The 18014-nt window shown below is 39.1% G+C and overlaps 1 non-coding gene across 1 annotated transcript; it reads left to right on the top strand.

Moving 5' to 3' along the window:
• The first annotated feature begins 11636 nt into the window (after positions 1-11636).
• On the top strand, positions 11637-11747 carry LOC137746354 (small nucleolar RNA R71). The gene has a single exon (XR_011069825.1). It is a non-coding gene; the product is annotated as a small nucleolar RNA R71 (small nucleolar RNA).
• The last annotated feature ends 6267 nt before the right edge of the window (positions 11748-18014 follow it).

The raw sequence follows: 18014 nt of genomic DNA, 5'->3' as shown, positions 1-18014 counted from the left end.
TCCGTGAGGAAATGTTTGCAGCACTTTGAATGGTCCCACCCACCTAGACTTCAATTTTCCTGGAAAAAGTCTCAAACGTGAGTCAAACAAAAGTACTTTCATACCTTGGTGAAACTCCTTCCTTAGGATGGCCTTGTCATGATAGAGCTTAGTCCGTTCCTTGTAGATTTTGGCATTCTCATATGCCTCATTTCTAAGTTCTTCCAACTCATTAAGTTGGAGTTTCCTTGCTACTCCAGCTTCCTTGTAATCAAAGTTGAACTTCTTGATGGCCCAATATGCACGGTGTTCAATCTCCATTGGCAAATGACAAGCTTTCCCAAATACAAGGCGATAAGGACTCATGCCAATGGGGGTCTTGTATGCTGTTCTATATGCCCATAGTGCATCATTCAACCTCAATGACCAATCCTTCCTTGTAGGGCTCACGGTCTTCATCAAAATGTTCTTGATCTCCCTATTGCTAATCTCCACTTGTCCTGAGGTTTGAGGATGGTACGGGGTTGCCACTTTGTGGTTGATGTTGTACTTCTTCATCAAGGATTCAAAGGGTTTGTTGCAGAAATGGCTGCCACCATCACTAATAATAGCTTTTGGGGTTCCAAACCTACAAAAAATCACATCTTTAAGAAAATTCAAAACAACCTTATGATCATTAGTTCTTGTAGCAATGGCTTCAACCCATTTGGATACATAATCTACTGCCACTAATATGTATAAGTAGCCAAAAGAGGATGGAAATGGTCCCATGAAATCGATTCCCCAAACATCAAAGAGCTCCACCACCAAAATGTTGTTCAATGGCATCTCATTTCTTCGGCTAATGTTCCCCATTTTCTGGCACCTATCACACTTAGAACAAAAATCAAAAGCATCCTTGAACAAAGTAGGCCAAAAGAAACCAGATTGTAAAACCTTTAGAGATGTCTTTTTGGCACCAAAATGTCCTCCACATGCCAATGTATGGCTGAATGTTAGAATGCTTTGTTGCTCACTCTCTGGGACACATCTCCTAATGATTTGGTCAGGGCAATATTTAAACAAATATGGTTCGTCCCAAACGTAGTGCTTTACCATGGCAAGGAACTTCTTTCTTTCCTGAAAAGAAAGGTCATTTCTCATTACACCACAAGCAAGATAATTAACAAAATCAGCATACCATGGTTCTTTTTCTTGAACAACAAGGAGTTGTTCATCTGGAAATGATTCATTTAGAGGCAAAGGTTGTCCAACTCCATGGTTTTCATTAAGCCGTGACAAATGGTCAGCCATAACATTATCACTTCCCTTCTTATCTCGAATTTCCAAGTCAAACTCTTGTAGTAAGAGTATCCATCTAATTAAGCGTGGTTTAGCATCCTTTTTTGTCATCAAATACCTAAGGGCTGCATGATCAGAAAACACAATAACTTTAGATCCCATAAGATATGACCGAAACTTTTCTAAGGCAAAAACAATAGCAAGCAACTCCTTTTCAGTTGTGGAATAGTTAAGTTGAGCATCATGTAGAGTCCGGCTTGCATAGTAGATCACATGTGGAAGCTTGTTCACCCTTTGCCCTAAAACTGCACCAATAGCATAGTCAGAGGCATCACACATTAATTCAAAAGGTAAAGACCAATCTGGTGCCATAATAATAGGGGCCGAGGTTAGTTCATATTTCAAAGTATTGAATGCATCCATACAAGCCTTATCAAAATGAAATACAACATCTTTAGCTAACAGATTGCATAATGGACGAGTGATCATTGAAAAGTTCTTAATGAAACGGCGATAAAAGCCCGCATGTCCCAAAAAACTTCTTACTCCCTTCACAGTGGTGGGAGCTACCATATTGGTGATGACGTCAATTTTGGCTTTGTCCACCTCCATTCCTTTGCTAGAGATTACGTGTCCTAACACAATTCCTTGTTTCACCATAAATTGGCACTTTTCCCAATTGAGAACCAAATTTGTTTCCTGACATCTTTGGAGTACTAAAGAGAGATGGTTAAGACATTCGTCAAAAGAGGAACCAAACACTGAGAAGTCATCCATAAATACCTCAATGAATCTTTCTACCATGTCAGAAAAGATTGCCAACATGCATCTCTGAAATGTTGCTGGAGCATTGCAAAGTCCAAAAGGCATTCTCCTATATGCAAATGTGCCAAAAGGGCAAGTAAAGGTTGTTTTCTCTTGATCCTCCGGAGCAATTGCAATTTGATTGTAACCTGAGTAACCATCAAGAAAACAATAGTGTGAGTAACCTGCCAATCTCTCAAGCATTTGATCTATGAAAGGCATAGGAAAGTAATCTTTTCTAGTGCTAGAATTCAACTTCCTGTAATCGGTGCAAACACGCCAACTAGCCGTGGGCTTTGTGGGCACAAGCTCTTTGTTTTCATTCTTCATCACCGTGATTCCTACCTTCTTAGGTACCATCTGAATAGCACTCACCCATTTGCTATCAGAAATGGGATATATGATCCCCACATCTAACAACTTCAACACTTCATTCCTCACAACTTCTTTCATGTGTGGATTGAGTCTTCTTTGTGGTTCACGGGTTGACTTTGCTCCTTCCTCCAAAAGAATCCTATGCATGCACATGGTAGGGCTTATTCCCTTGATATCTGCAATAGACCAACCAATAGCTGATTTGAACTCTTTTAACAACCTAATTAGTTTATCTTCTTCATTTGGGGTGAGGTCAGAAGTTATGATAACTGGAAGAGTTTCAAATTCAGCTAGATATGCATACTTTAGATGTGGTGGAAGTGGTTTAAGTTCAAGTTTTGGTGCCTTAACAGTGGAAGGGGTTAGATGTGACCTCGATGGTTCTAAAGGCTCTAAAAGAGGTGAAACATTCAAAGGATACGGTGCCAATGCTTCCAAGGCAGCTACCTCTTCCATGAGTACATCTTCTTCATCAAACTCATCTTGAGATTGACTCAAAACAGTTTGTAATGGGTCATTAGATTGTGCCTGCAAGAACTTAGAGAAAACAAGCGAATCAAGCACATTAATGGCATAACAATCAAGAGATGAAGAAGGATGTGAAAGAGACTCAAACACTTTGAATTGAACGGTCTCTCCTTGCATTGTCATAGTGAGGAGTCCATTTTGCACATCAATGATGGTCTTGGCCGTGGCCATAAACGGTCTCCCAAGCAAAATAGGCAACTCTCGGTCATGTATAGGAGCTTCTTCCATGTCCAACACTACAAAATCCGCAGGCAAAATTAGTTTATCAATTTGAACTAGAATATCCTCTACTATACCTCTTGGATATTTCACGGATCTGTCCGCAAGTTGTAATGAGATGGTGGTGGCCTTCAATTCCCCCAAACCTAGTTGAAGGTACACGGAATAAGGCATCAAGTTGATGCTAGCACCCAAGTCAAGCATCGCCTTCTCTACCTTCTTGTCCCCTATGGTGATAGAAAAACTTCCTGGATCCTTGAGCTTTGGTGGGAGTTTTCTTTGCAACACGGCACTTACATTCTTGAGAAGGTGGTGGTGTCCGAGAATGTAAGTGCCGTGTTGCAAAGAAAACTCCCACCAAAGCTCAAGGATCCAGGAAGTTTTTCTATCACCATAGGGGACAAGAAGGTAGAGAAGGCGATGCTTGACTTGGGTGCTAGCATCAACTTGATGCCTTATTCCGTGTACCTTCAACTAGGTTTGGGGGAATTGAAGGCCACCACCATCTCATTACAACTTGCGGACAGATCCGTGAAATATCCAAGAGGTATAGTAGAGGATATTCTAGTTCAAATTGATAAACTAATTTTGCCTGCGGATTTTGTAGTGTTGGACATGGAAGAAGCTCCTATACATGACCGAGAGTTGCCTATTTTGCTTGGGAGACCGTTTATGGCCACGGCCAAGACCATCATTGATGTGCAAAATGGACTCCTCACTATGACAGTGCTAGGAGAGACCGTTCAATTCAAAGTGTTTGAGTCTCTTTCATATCCTTCTTCATTTCTTGATTGTTATGCCATTAATGTGCTTGATTCGCTTGTTTTCTCTAAGTTCTTGCAGGCACAATCTAATGACCCATTACAAACTGTTTTGAGTCAATCTCAAGATGAGTTTGATGAAGAAGATGTACTCATGGAAGAGGTAGCTGCCTTGGAAGCATTGGCACCGTATCCTTTGAATGTTTCACCTCTTTTAGAGCCTTTAGAACCATCGAGGTCACATCTAACCCCTTCCACTGTTAAGGCACCAAAACTTGAACTTAAACCACTTCCACCACATCTAAAGTATGCATATCTAGCTGAATTTGAAACTCTTCCAGTTATCATAACTTCTGACCTCACCCCAAATGAAGAAGATAAACTAATTAGGTTGTTAAAAGAGTTCAAATCAGCTATTGGTTGGTCTATTGCAGATATCAAGGGAATAAGCCCTACCATGTGCATGCATAGGATTCTTTTGGAGGAAGGAGCAAAGTCAACCCGTGAACCACAAAAAATACTCAATCCACACATGAAAGAAGTTGTGAGGAATGAAGTGTTGAAGTTGTTAGATGTGGGGATCATATATCCCATTTCTGATAGCAAATGGGTGAGTGCTATTCAGATGGTACCTAAGAAGGTAGGAATCACGGTGATGAAGAATGAAAACAAAGAGCTTGTGCCCACAAAGCCCACGGCTAGTTGGCGTGTTTGCACCGATTACAGGAAGTTGAATTCTAGCACTAGAAAAGATTACTTTCCTATGCCTTTCATAGATCAAATGCTTGAGAGATTGGCAGGTTACTCACACTATTGTTTTCTTGATGGTTACTCAGGTTCCAATCAAATTGCAATTGCTCCGGAGGATCAAGAGAAAACAACCTTTACTTGCCCTTTTGGCACATTTGCATATAGGAGAATGCCTTTTGGACTTTGCAATGCTCCAGCAACATTTCAGAGATGCATGTTGGCAATCTTTTCTGACATGGTAGAAAGATTCATTGAGGTATTTATGGATGACTTCTCAGTGTTTGGTTCCTCTTTTGACGAATGTCTTAACCATCTCTCTTTAGTACTCCAAAGATGTCAGGAAACAAATTTGGTTCTCAATTGGGAAAAGTGCCAATTTATGGTGAAACAAGGAATTGTGTTAGGACACGTAATCTCTAGCAAAGGAATGGAGGTGGACAAAGCCAAAATTGACGTCATCACCAATATGGTAGCTCCCACCACTGTGAAGGGAGTAAGAAGTTTTTTGGGACATGCGGGCTTTTATCGCCGTTTCATTAAGAACTTTTCAATGATCACTCGTCCATTATGCAATCTGTTAGCTAAAGATGTTGTATTTCATTTTGATAAGGCTTGTATGGATGCATTCAATACTTTGAAATATGAACTAACCTCGGCCCCTATTATTATGGCACCAGATTGGTCTTTACCTTTTGAATTAATGTGTGATGCCTCTGACTATGCTATTGGTGCAGTTTTAGGGCAAAGGGTGAACAAGCTTCCACATGTGATCTACTATGCAAGCCGGACTCTACATGATGCTCAACTTAACTATTCCACAACTGAAAAGGAGTTGCTTGCTATTGTTTTTGCCTTAGAAAAGTTTCGGTCATATCTTATGGGATCTAAAGTTATTGTGTTTTCTGATCATGCAGCCCTTAGGTATTTGATGACAAAAAAGGATGCTAAACCACGCTTAATTAGATGGATACTCTTACTACAAGAGTTTGACTTGGAAATTCGAGATAAGAAGGGAAGTGATAATGTTATGGCTGACCATTTGTCACGGCTTAATGAAAACCATGGAGTTGGACAACCTTTGCCTCTAAATGAATCATTTCCAGATGAACAACTCCTTGTTGTTCAAGAAAAAGAACCATGGTATGCTGATTTTGTTAATTATCTTGCTTGTGGTGTAATGAGAAATGACCTTTCTTTTCAGGAAAGAAAGAAGTTCCTTGCCATGGTAAAGCACTACGTTTGGGACGAACCATATTTGTTTAAATATTGCCCTGACCAAATCATTAGGAGATGTGTCCCAGAGAGTGAGCAACAAAGCATTCTAACATTCAGCCATACATTGGCATGTGGAGGACATTTTGGTGCCAAAAAGACATCTCTAAAGGTTTTACAATCTGGTTTCTTTTGGCCTACTTTGTTCAAGGATGCTTTTGATTTTTGTTCTAAGTGTGATAGGTGCCAGAAAATGGGGAACATTAGCCGAAGAAATGAGATGCCATTGAACAACATTTTGGTGGTGGAGCTCTTTGATGTTTGGGGAATCGATTTCATGGGACCATTTCCATCCTCTTTTGGCTACTTATACATATTAGTGGCAGTAGATTATGTATCCAAATGGGTTGAAGCCATTGCTACAAGAACTAATGATCATAAGGTTGTTTTGAATTTTCTTAAAGATGTGATTTTTTGTAGGTTTGGAACCCCAAAAGCTATTATTAGTGATGGTGGCAGCCATTTCTGCAACAAACCCTTTGAATCCTTGATGAAGAAGTACAACATCAACCACAAAGTGGCAACCCCGTACCATCCTCAAACCTCAGGACAAGTGGAGATTAGCAATAGGGAGATCAAGAACATTTTGATGAAGACCGTGAGCCCTACAAGGAAGGATTGGTCATTGAGGTTGAATGATGCACTATGGGCATATAGAACAGCATACAAGACCCCCATTGGCATGAGTCCTTATCGCCTTGTATTTGGGAAAGCTTGTCATTTGCCAATGGAGATTGAACACCGTGCATATTGGGCCATCAAGAAGTTCAACTTTGATTACAAGGAAGCTGGAGTAGCAAGGAAACTCCAACTTAATGAGTTGGAAGAACTTAGAAATGAGGCATATGAGAATGCCAAAATCTACAAGGAACGGACTAAGCTCTATCATGACAAGGCCATCCTAAGGAAGGAGTTTCACCAAGGTATGAAAGTACTTTTGTTTGACTCACGTTTGAGACTTTTTCCAGGAAAATTGAAGTCTAGGTGGGTGGGACCATTCAAAGTGCTGCAAACATTTCCTCACGGAGCTGTGGAAATAGAGAACATGAAGAATGGCACCTCTTTTAAAGTCAATGGGCAGCGATTGAAACCATATTTGGAAAAAGTGGAGGAAGAGCAAGTTTATCAAATTGTAGATTTTCTCGAGTTTACAACACCGTAAACAAGCTACCATGTCTTGCCTAGACATTAAATAAAGCGCTTGCTAGGAGGCAACCTAGTGTGGTTTGTGTTCTTTCCTTAGTTTGTGTTTATGTTGTTACCATTCCATATTCTTTGACTACTTGCATGGCATACAATTTTAAGCATCGAGGACAATGCTTAGGTTAGGTTTGGGGGTGTGGGATGGAAGGTTTGTTTTGTGTTTGTGTTAGTTTTGGTTAAGAGTGTTTTTGCATGCTAATACGAATGTATATGAGGACTATGTTTGAAAACAAACGATTGGGTTGCTATGAAAAAGTGTTGCATCTTGTTGTCATGTATAAAGCTGTAACTCTTGAAATTATGATGATAGAGGTACCATACTCAAATTCTGGAAGAAGAATAGTGGAGACTACCCTAGTGAGTTATTTTGAGCCTAATTGCTTCTTTGAGAGGGTTTAAAGTGTTTCTACTCCTATTTTTTTTCTTTCAATTTCACTTTAAATGATCTCATTACTTCTATTTTGATTGGATACTAAGAATTACCTTTTTTTTTTTTTTCAGATACCATGTGTTTCGAATCATTTATGAATGAACTCAATGAGACGATGTTAGGCTATGCATGTTTTAACTACTAAAAGGCTTAAATCCTATCCCTTTGTGTGCTCCATTCACCCTTGTTGCAGCCAAACACTTTAGCCCAATTCTTTCATCACCCACACCATACTCTACCCATTCTAGCCCATTACAAGCCATACCTTATAGTTTGGGGAATACCAATGTGATGAAGACTAAAGGTAAATTGAGCTTTAGAACAAGATTGTGGCGTGTACCAAGGGCACCTATGTTGAAGATGTTCTAAAAATAAAAAAAAGAGAATCAAAGTGGATACAAGTTCCAAATCTCCTCATTATAAGGCATAGGGCCTGGATGCCAAAAACAAAGAAGAAAGAAGACAAATGCAAGTGAAGAGCATGATCCTCAAGGACACTTTGGTATACCCCAAGCTCTAGTATTTCATATCACTTCTTTCGTAACCTATAACTTAAGCCTTACATTACAATCTTGAGAAAGACCTAGCTGATCATTGAGGATGTATTCATGGGTGATGGTAAGTATGTGTGTTATCTATATTCTTAGCATTTGATTCATTTCATGAGATCTACTCAGAAATTGTGTTTCCATTTCATATTTCATATGTGAGAATTTTAATTCCCTTTACATAATTTCACTCATATATGTTTGCGGAGAAGACTAAACCTTAGGATCTGAGTGAGAACTTGAGTGGAATCTGTGAGGAGTAGAGGTGAGGCGAATTCTATCTTAAGAATTTGGGTATGGTGACCTTGAAGTTGTAAGACGTGGAGAAATATCTTTATACTTTACAGTGGATACGGTTCTTTGAAGTGGCAAACTTTTGAGTTTGAATGTATGACAAAGTTTTCATTGGATCTTATTAGTTTGTTTAAAGCATGTATTAACCAAATTGTTTGCAGATTTTGTAAATGTTTGTGGGTGTCATCATTGTAAACCCTCAGGAGACACAACTCCTCCAACTAGGGACACCTAGGGGTTCAAAGGCTTGTTGCACATGCTCAGTGCAATCGTTTGGCCAGCGAAAGTGGTTTAGATAGATGTTAGTGTTTTGTGTGTTTTAGTTTTAAGTTTGCTCGAGGACTAGCAAAAACCAGGTTTGGGGGTATTTGATAAGTCACATTTTGCATGCATTTATATCTTCCATATTTGGCGTCTTTGTGATGTTTTGGATTAAGCTAGTTGCATTTTACATTGTTTGGTGTTAGTGTGCAGCCAAGTGTGTAATAAGATCAATTGGAAGGCAAATGAAGGAAAAACATTCCTTTTGGTAGTTGAGCATTATTCCAAGCATGGAGAGGATTCTAGGGAGTTAATTTGAAGAAGAATCTAGGAGACATTTGGCTGCTGGAATTTCATGAAATGATGTGGAAGGAAAGTGGTGCAATTCGGCCATATTGGGTGAATCTAAACAAGGCAAAAACATTGAAGTCAGATTGGGTGGTTCCAACACCAAAACATGCATTCACATGCATATTCAAACACCATGCCGTGCATGCCATTACCTTTCCAGCTCACATTATGCCATTCCAGCTCCCTTATGCACTCCCACACAACTTGTGTCGTGTATTCCCTTGCCTTGTCCAACTCCCTTTTGCACCAAAAACATCCACTCACATTAATTAAACCATTCAGCCACATTTACACCAACAAACACAACCATGCCGTGCACTTTCATTCCCTTTCCAGATTTGTACAACCAATTCCAGGTTGTCCATTTCATCCTTGCAGCCAATACACATGCATGTTGAATTAAATAGCAATATGCATGCATATTGCCCTAGTGCCGTGCATTCACCATCCCAGAAACCCACTCATTCCAGCTCACATTTGCATTTCCAGCTCCATTCTTAATGTTGGCAGCCACATTCCCCTTATATAAAACCATGCAAAATCACTTCTCTGGCTCTCTCCCATCATCCCATTATTCACACACATAGCCGCTCCATCTCTGTCCATTTGCTCTCCCATTTGCAGAAACCATTCAACCATAGCCCATCTACCTTCATTTACATCACACTTGGAGAACCAACACCGAAGACCACTCTTAAGGGATTTCGACATCAGTTTTGCTTCAAGGGTTTCTTCTTCTTAATCCTATGTTCACTCATGTTATATATTTTTATGTCAAACCTTTTGTAAACATGAAGTGTAACTAATCTCTCTCTAGGGATTCGATGTAGCCTTGCAAGAGTGCCATGTAGTTAATTCAGAATTCTCATTTAATCTATCTATTTCTTGTTTCATTCTCCGATTTAATTGTAACTTAGTGTGTTGATTTTAATGCTTGATCATCATTTGAATTAACCACAGGTTGTTTAGCCAAGATTAAAGCACACATCATGCATAATCTTGGTGGATATGTGAATGAATGAAGGGAATGTTTTGCAAACATTCTACCGAGTGTTCCCTTTGGTTTTATGAAAGTTTCTTGTGCACTACATATTCTTGATTAGGAACCAAAGTTGCACATCACAATTAGGCTCATGATTAGAGACATTTGATCAAATCCACACATCATATGGTTGATCATATCTAAGTGAAACAAACTCAAGAAATAGGTAGATGACTGAGTATAAACTGATTTAACAAACATGGCCTTGGGTTAGCAATGGTAAAATCGAATCCCTAGCTTCATCTCCATTAGTACTATTCCATTTTATTAGTTGTTGATTCGTTTATTTGTGTTTACTTCATTTCCTTATGCTTTCAAGTTACAACAACAAATCTGCCTACATTGATTAGTTTTATTTCTCTAGTAAAGAGTTCTTGCAAAACAAGTGATTATATAGGTCCAATTAGTCCCTGTGGATTCGACACCCTTACTTGTGCCATTATACTAAACATATTCTAGCACTAGGAAGGAAGACAACAACCAAATTTGGCGTTTATATCAAAAATTTAACATTCATGCATTTAACATTCCTAATGACATCAAGCAAAGGTAAGTTAACATTCACCTTACTTAGAATATCAAAAATTTCCTTAAATGACTTATCCTGCTTACTCTTGGTAAGTCTTCCAGGGAATGGTATTGGTGGAGTGTAAGGTTTCTCGGCCTTATGAAGATTTGGTGCTTCAAATGAGGAGGTAGCATGGCTTGGTTCCTCATTTGGTTTCTCATTTTCTCCTTGAGTAACCCCTGCATTCACATGATCAGATTCATTAGTAACTTCATTGCCAACTCTATTATTGATAACCTTACCACTTCTAAGTGTAGTGATTGCTTTGGCTTGCTCTTGGTTCCTTTGGAGTATCACGGGTTGGCTTGGAAACTTTCCAACCTCTCTTTGGTTCAAGGCATCTGCAATCTGCCCCAATTGTGTCTCCATTTTGGTTAGAGCCGCCGAATGTTGTTGGAGAGTGCTATTTGTGGTATGTTGGAATTGCAAGGTATTCTGGGCTAACAACTTAACCGTATCCTCAAGAGTAGTGGCAGGTTTTGGTTGGAAATTTTGGAATTGATTGTTGTTCTTCCATGAAAGGTTGGGATGATCTCTCCAACTTGAGTTATATGTATTGGAATACACATCATTCCTTGGCCTTTGATTGTAAGAATTCATGAGGTTCACTTGCTCTTGAACATACTCGGGGTAAGCCTCCCTAGATGGACATTGATGAGTAGGATGGCTTGGTATGTTGCAAATGGCACACACTTCATTTGCTTTTGGCACCATGTTGAGCACGGATTCAAGCTTCCTTTCTAGGTTAGCAACCTGCAACAAAAGATCATGATTAGAGCTTGTTTCATAGACTCCAACTTTCTTACCCCTTAAATCTTTGTGTTGAGCATTAGACCCCAACATCTCATAAATGTTATATGACTCTTGAGCATTCTTTTTCTTCAAAGCTCCACCTGCTGCATTATCAACAGTTGATTGACATGTTTGGGTTAGTCCATCATAGAAAATTTGCATTTGTAAGTGAAAAGGTAACCCATGGTGTGGACATTGCAGCAAAAGGCCTTTAAAGCGCTCCCAACACTCATTGAAAGGTTCTCCATCATCTTGTTTGAAGTTGAAGATTTGTCCCCTTAATGTGGCTGTCTTTTGAGTGGAAAAGAACTTCTCCAAAAACTTCTTAGCCACGGCATCCCATGTGGTGAGGGAACCTGGTGTTAGAGTCATCAACCAACTTTTGGCCCTATCTTTCAAGGTGTAAGGAAACACTCTCATCCTCAAATTTGCTTCACTTACTCCCTGCAAAGGTAAACCACTCACAACATTGTAAAACTCTTTAATATGAGCTAAAGGGTCTTCATTAGGTAAGCCATAAAAAGAGGGAAACATATGGAAATGTGAAGATTTAAGATCATAGTTTCTAGCTTCTGTGGGCAGCAAGATGCATGAAGGTGAATTTGGTATGATTGGTTGAGCAAAGTCCTCCAAAGCTCGAAGCTCATCTTGGTTGCCCGCCATATCTTCTTCTCTTTCCCAATTAAAGTGCTCAGATCCTTTACTTGTTGAACTAGGTGAATTCTCTTCCTCTTCTTCACGGATAATGGAGAAACTTGATGGCACAAAGTTGTCCAAAGTGTTGCCCTTTAACTGTTCAATTATTTGGCCTAATTCAACAAGTCTATTTGACATATACTACAAGAAACAAAATAAAACAAGTTTGAATAAAAATTAGAAATCTACTTAAAATGAAAAGAACAAAGTTTAATAGCAAACAAGCAATTACAAGGGACTGAAATCAGTCCCCGGCAACGGTGCCATTTTGTTGTTGTCTTCCTTCCTAGTGCTAGAATATGTTTAGTATAATGGCACAAGTAAGGGTGTCGAATCCACAGGGACTAATTGGACCTATATAATCACTTGTTTTGCAAGAACTCTTTACTAGAGAAATAAAACTAATCAATGTAGGCAGATTTGTTGTTGTAACTTGAAAGCATAAGGAAATGAAGTAAACACAAATAAACGAATCAACAACTAATAAAATGGAATAGTACCAATGGAGATGAAGCTAGGGATTCGATTTAACCATTGCTAACCCAAGGCCATGTTTGTTAAATCAGTTTATACTCAGTCATCTACCTATTTCTTGAGTTTGTTTCACTTAGATATGATCAACCATATGATGTGTGGAGTTGATCAAATGTCTCTAATCATGAGCCTAATTTTGATGTGCAACTTTGGTTCCTAATTAAGAATATGTAGTGCACAAGAAACTTTCATAAAACCAAAGGGAACACTCGGCAGAATGTTTGCAAAACATTCCCTTCATTCATTCACATATCCACCAAGATTATGCATGATGTGTGCTTTAATCTTGGCTAAACAACCTGTGGTTAATTCAAATGATGATCAACCATTAAAATCAACACACTAAGTCACAATTAAATCGGAGAATGAAACAAGAAATAGATAGATTAAATGAGAATTCTGAATTAACTACATGGCACTCTTGCAAGGATACATCGAATCCCTAGAGAGAGATTAGTTACACTTCATGTTTACAAAAGGTTTGACATAAAAATATATAACATGAGTGAACATAGGATTAAAAAGAAGAAACCCTTGAAGCAAAACTGATGTCGAAATCCCTTAAGAGTGGTCTTCGGTGTTGGTTCTCCAAGTGTGATGTAAATGAAGGTAGATGGGCTATGGTTGAATGGTTTCTGCAAATGGGAGAGCAAATGGACAGAGATGGAGCGGCTATGTGTGTGAATAATGGGATGATGGGAGAGCAAATGGACAGAGATGGAGCGGTTATGTGTGTGAATAATGGGATGATGGGAGAGAGCCAGAGAAGTGATTTTGCATGGTTTTATATAAGGGGAATGTGGCTGCCAACATTAAGAATGGAGCTGGAAATGCAAATGTGAGCTGGAATGAGTGGGTTTCTGGGATGGTGAATGCACGGCACTAGGGCAATATGCATGCATATTGCTATTTAATTCAACATGCATGTGTATTGGCTGCAAGGATGAAATGGACAACCTGGAATTGGTTGTACAAATCTAGAAAGGGAATGAAAGTGCACGGCATGGTTGTGTTTGTTGGTGTAAATGTGGCTGAATGGTTTAATTAATGTGAGTGGATGTTTTTGGTGCAAAAGGGAGCTGGACAAGGCAAGGGAATACACGACACAAGTTGTGTGTTCCCTTGCCTTGTCCAGCTCCCTTTTGCACCAAAAACATCCACTCACATTAATTAAACCATTCAGCCACATTTACACCAACAAACACAACCATGCCGTGCACTTTCATTCCCTTTCTAGATTTGTACAACCAATTCCAGGTTGTCCATTTCTGGAAAGGGAATGAAAGTGCACGGCATGGTTGTTTGAATATGCATGTGAATGCATGTTTTGGTGTTGGAACCACCCAATCTGACTTCAATGTTTTTGCCTTGTTTAGATTCACCCAATATGGCCGAATTGCACCACTTTCCTTCCACATCATTTCATGAAATTCCAGCAGCCAAATGTCTCCTAGATTCTTCTTCAAATTAACTCCCTAGAATCCTCTCCACGCTTGGAATAATGCTCAACTACCAAAAGGAATGTTTTTCCTTCATTTGCCTTCCAATTGATCTTATTACACACGGCTGCACACTAACACCAAACAATGTAAAATGCAACTAGCTTAATCCAAAACATCACAAAGACGCCAAATATGGAAGATATAAATGCATGCAAAATGTGACTTATCAGTCTTAGAACCCCGAATATTCTAAACTTTGATGCTTATGGATGATTCATTCCTATAGCACCAATCACAATCTTGTTCCCTCCATTCAGTGGATTGTCGTACCATAACGAGTTTGATTTTCCTGATTTGGACATTTCTAATAGAAACCACTTTATGTGGGGTATAAGACGTGAATCTTCACTTGATTATCAAGGAAGCTAAGAAACCTTTGTAGCCAACAATGGCATGGAAGAGCTGAATAAGTCTCCACCATGATCTTCATTCGAAGACTTATGACCGAAGCACTACAAACGGAAATACCTCCTGAACGAGGATTCCATGGCTCATTTGGCTCGCTCCTACGGACCATTTAATCATGAAAGATATTGCGTGAAACACACCATGATTACGTCCATGAATGAGTACGATTCTGAAGTTTATAAATCCGATTGAATTTTGACTAGAGAATACTTTTCTCATCCTTCCTTGTTTCTAGCTCGCTCCTAAAATAACACTGTAGAAAGTGGAAGTTTATCAAATTCTCGGATTTGATTACTACCACAAATTTGAGAGAAAGGCATAAACTCAGCTTCGACTAGAGTTTACCGAATAGTACGACTCAGTTCGGCTGGAGTATACCAAATGGCTCAACTCAGCGTCGGTTGGAGTTTACCAAATGGTGGTACCCTGTTTAGGCAGGGATGTACCAAATGGCATGCTTTTCTTCGACACAAATTGAAGGAAAATTTGTGAAAAACAAGTTCATTTGAGCAACATCAACAACATGCAATTAACAATTAAAAGGCGGAATCATGTTTATATGCACTCAAAAACAAAACTTAACCCATGAACTTCAAAGCCTAGTAGATAGGTGAACCAAGACTCAACTCAAAACAAAGTGAGTTGAGAAATCAATACCTTTGTAGATTCCTCTTTGCATAAGCAAAGGCTAATCACCCAAAGAGAGGGCCTTCATTCCTTGCATCTTAGATCCATGGATTTGGATGGATGAAAAGGTTTCTCCAAGTTCCCAAAATTGAAAACCTCTAAGTCTCCACACCAAGGCATATTGTAGAAGAAATGAGTGACCTTGGAGGAGTTTGATTGCTAGATGATCCCTCCAAGGTGGCTGAAATTTTAGAGAGAAAGGAGAGCTTATGTTCTCATCCTTTCCCCAAAAATTACCCTTAATGAATTTTGGCTATAAAGTCATACTTATTCCTTAATTCATTTGAGTGGCAAACTTGTAAATAAGTCCAAAACCACTCATTCTTTAACATGGGATTTATTGGGCTATTTGGGCCTTTGTGAATCATTATTCATTAAGTTGTCACACAACTTAAGTCAATGGACTTGACGTTCGAAGCCCATTGGGCCTTAATGTCCAAAACTATCCCGTGGTTTTTTAACGAACTTATTCGTTTGATTAATAATCATATTAATTAATCATTGCCATAAATAATTAAACCATTTAATTATTCTAACTCATCTCCGTTGAATCTTCAATCTCTACCTTACACGGTGTACGATCCATTAGGTTCCTTTTAGCGAGGCAGTGGGCGATTCAAACTCTTTCAAATCAATTGTGAATTGAAACTTACTTTCAATTCTCCCGTTAGTGATAATACACTTTTAGGGCTTCCACAAACCATGGTTGACGCCTAGCAGCATGTCATGGTTACCCAAGCTAATCAGAAGAGGTGGAGAACCTATTCAGTTTTAGGATTACAAATGCAATACGGTCTTTCTCTAATACAATACTCTTGACCACATTGTTTGGTTTGATAGTTTATTCATGTCTACTATCCAATGTGAATCTTGTGCTTATATGATTACCTTGAATGTGATCTGGAACGCATTCCAACATCTCATTCATACTCTGGCCAGAGATTCTAAATCATATCATAGAGTATTCTCCCTCAAACAGTTTGAAGGTTAGAGATCCCTTGTTGCGCATTCACTTGCCTCCATGGCTAAGTGGCTTAACCCCAACGATGCCGTGGACACCCTCCTGATGGAGTGACTTTGACATAATCAAAGATTAAGGACCTAACCACAAGACAACTGTGATGCCTCAGGTCAAAAGACTAATTTGCATTATCCCAACCATGAGTTCTCATGTGACATGAATATGAGAACTCTTCGTTGATCGTGTTCAGTGAACTCATTCTCTATTGAGCACCTACGTACTTGTCTTGATGTCACACACACCAATGACTCGAGACTAGTCACTCTCCCTGAGAGAAGACATAGCACGTACTGATCTTAACGGACTGTCAATGCCCAATTGACAATCCTATGATCAGGAACGTTTAGGATGTGTCAACGAAAGAATGGTCTCATGAATCTAACTTCTTTAGATCGCATTCTTCCAATCACATATTCCTTGGACTTATCGTTTAAGCATATAACATTTATACGAGACGGCTCAAACAATAATGTTTGCCCTTAATATTAAACTATATTAGTTTAACATGTGAAATGTCCATAAAGTATCATCATATGATTGGTTTTAGGGCACATTTCCAACACAAATGCCTACCGAACAGACCTCTTCAGCTTCGACTGAAGTCTACCGAACCCAAGCCTGGGTCTGTCTCTCTCAAAATCCAATTTCGAGTTTGTTTTTACAACATATGATAAAATCAAGGCCTGCCAAGGCGTGGCATCATGCCCGAAGTATGATCCTTGGCACCTAAGACCTAAAACTTCAAGCATAAGGGATATTGTTCCCGAAAATAAGTTAATTGAATCATGTTTCTTGCATACATGTGACTGAATTCAATATGTGCTTAGGTACGAATATGGGAAAGTTAGTTGTTTGGATGAATGCGATACCACACACACTAACTTTACATCTAAATCACATCTCTAACAACGACTTCAGGTCTATCCAACTTGATTAAGAGCATTGGCACGCTCCTCGTTGTATGAATGGTACTAAATTACCATGTCAAAGACCTTATATTCTCCCCGTTCCGAAAGAATGTCGTTGAGTTTTAAGGATATTTGAGATGACAACGATCATAAATGAAACCACTTTGAAAATAGAGTTAAGTATCTTTGCACCATCTCCAAAAATGAGCCTGAAGCTTTGCTTTAGGGCCAATAGGCTATCTCCTAACTGGGAACATACTATATATGCCCAGCCTGAAAATGGGTGATTCGAGCAGTTTACTTGCTTTGGCATGACCATTTGGGACACTTTAGTCAAACAATGATGCCACAACGCATCTCCTTACTCCAAGTAAGGATCTTGTGTCTACAAGCACACTTTGCCAAATCTGCTCATTAGGAAATTGATTTTCTAAATCATCCCTAGCAAAGATACGAAACAACCCTCTTTTCACAGTGGATTCAAGGGAATATATGTGGACTAATCCAACCAAAATGTGGACCATATAAATATTTATGGTTTTAGTTAATGAATCGACAAACTAGTCACATGTTTGTCCACACACATTGCTGCTAAACCTCCTGGCCGATTTTAAGGGTTCACCACCCTACTTATCCCATAATGTCTGGGAAACTGGATAATGTGAGAGTTTATATCGACGGTTTTCGATAAAGTATTGCATGTCTCTTCAATTTATAATTGGACATCAAATTCCCATGTTCACCCCAAAACAACCTCGCAGAGCAATCATAAAGCACAATTTAATTGATCCCTGGACCTT

Source organism: Pyrus communis, chromosome 12, assembly GCF_041283825.1.
Source record: "Pyrus communis isolate YQ-2024b chromosome 12, ASM4128382v1, whole genome shotgun sequence".
NCBI lineage: Eukaryota > Viridiplantae > Streptophyta > Magnoliopsida > Rosales > Rosaceae > Pyrus > Pyrus communis.
The sequence above is the reverse complement of the archived record's forward strand: the minus strand, read 5'-3'. Positions and strand labels throughout refer to the sequence as shown.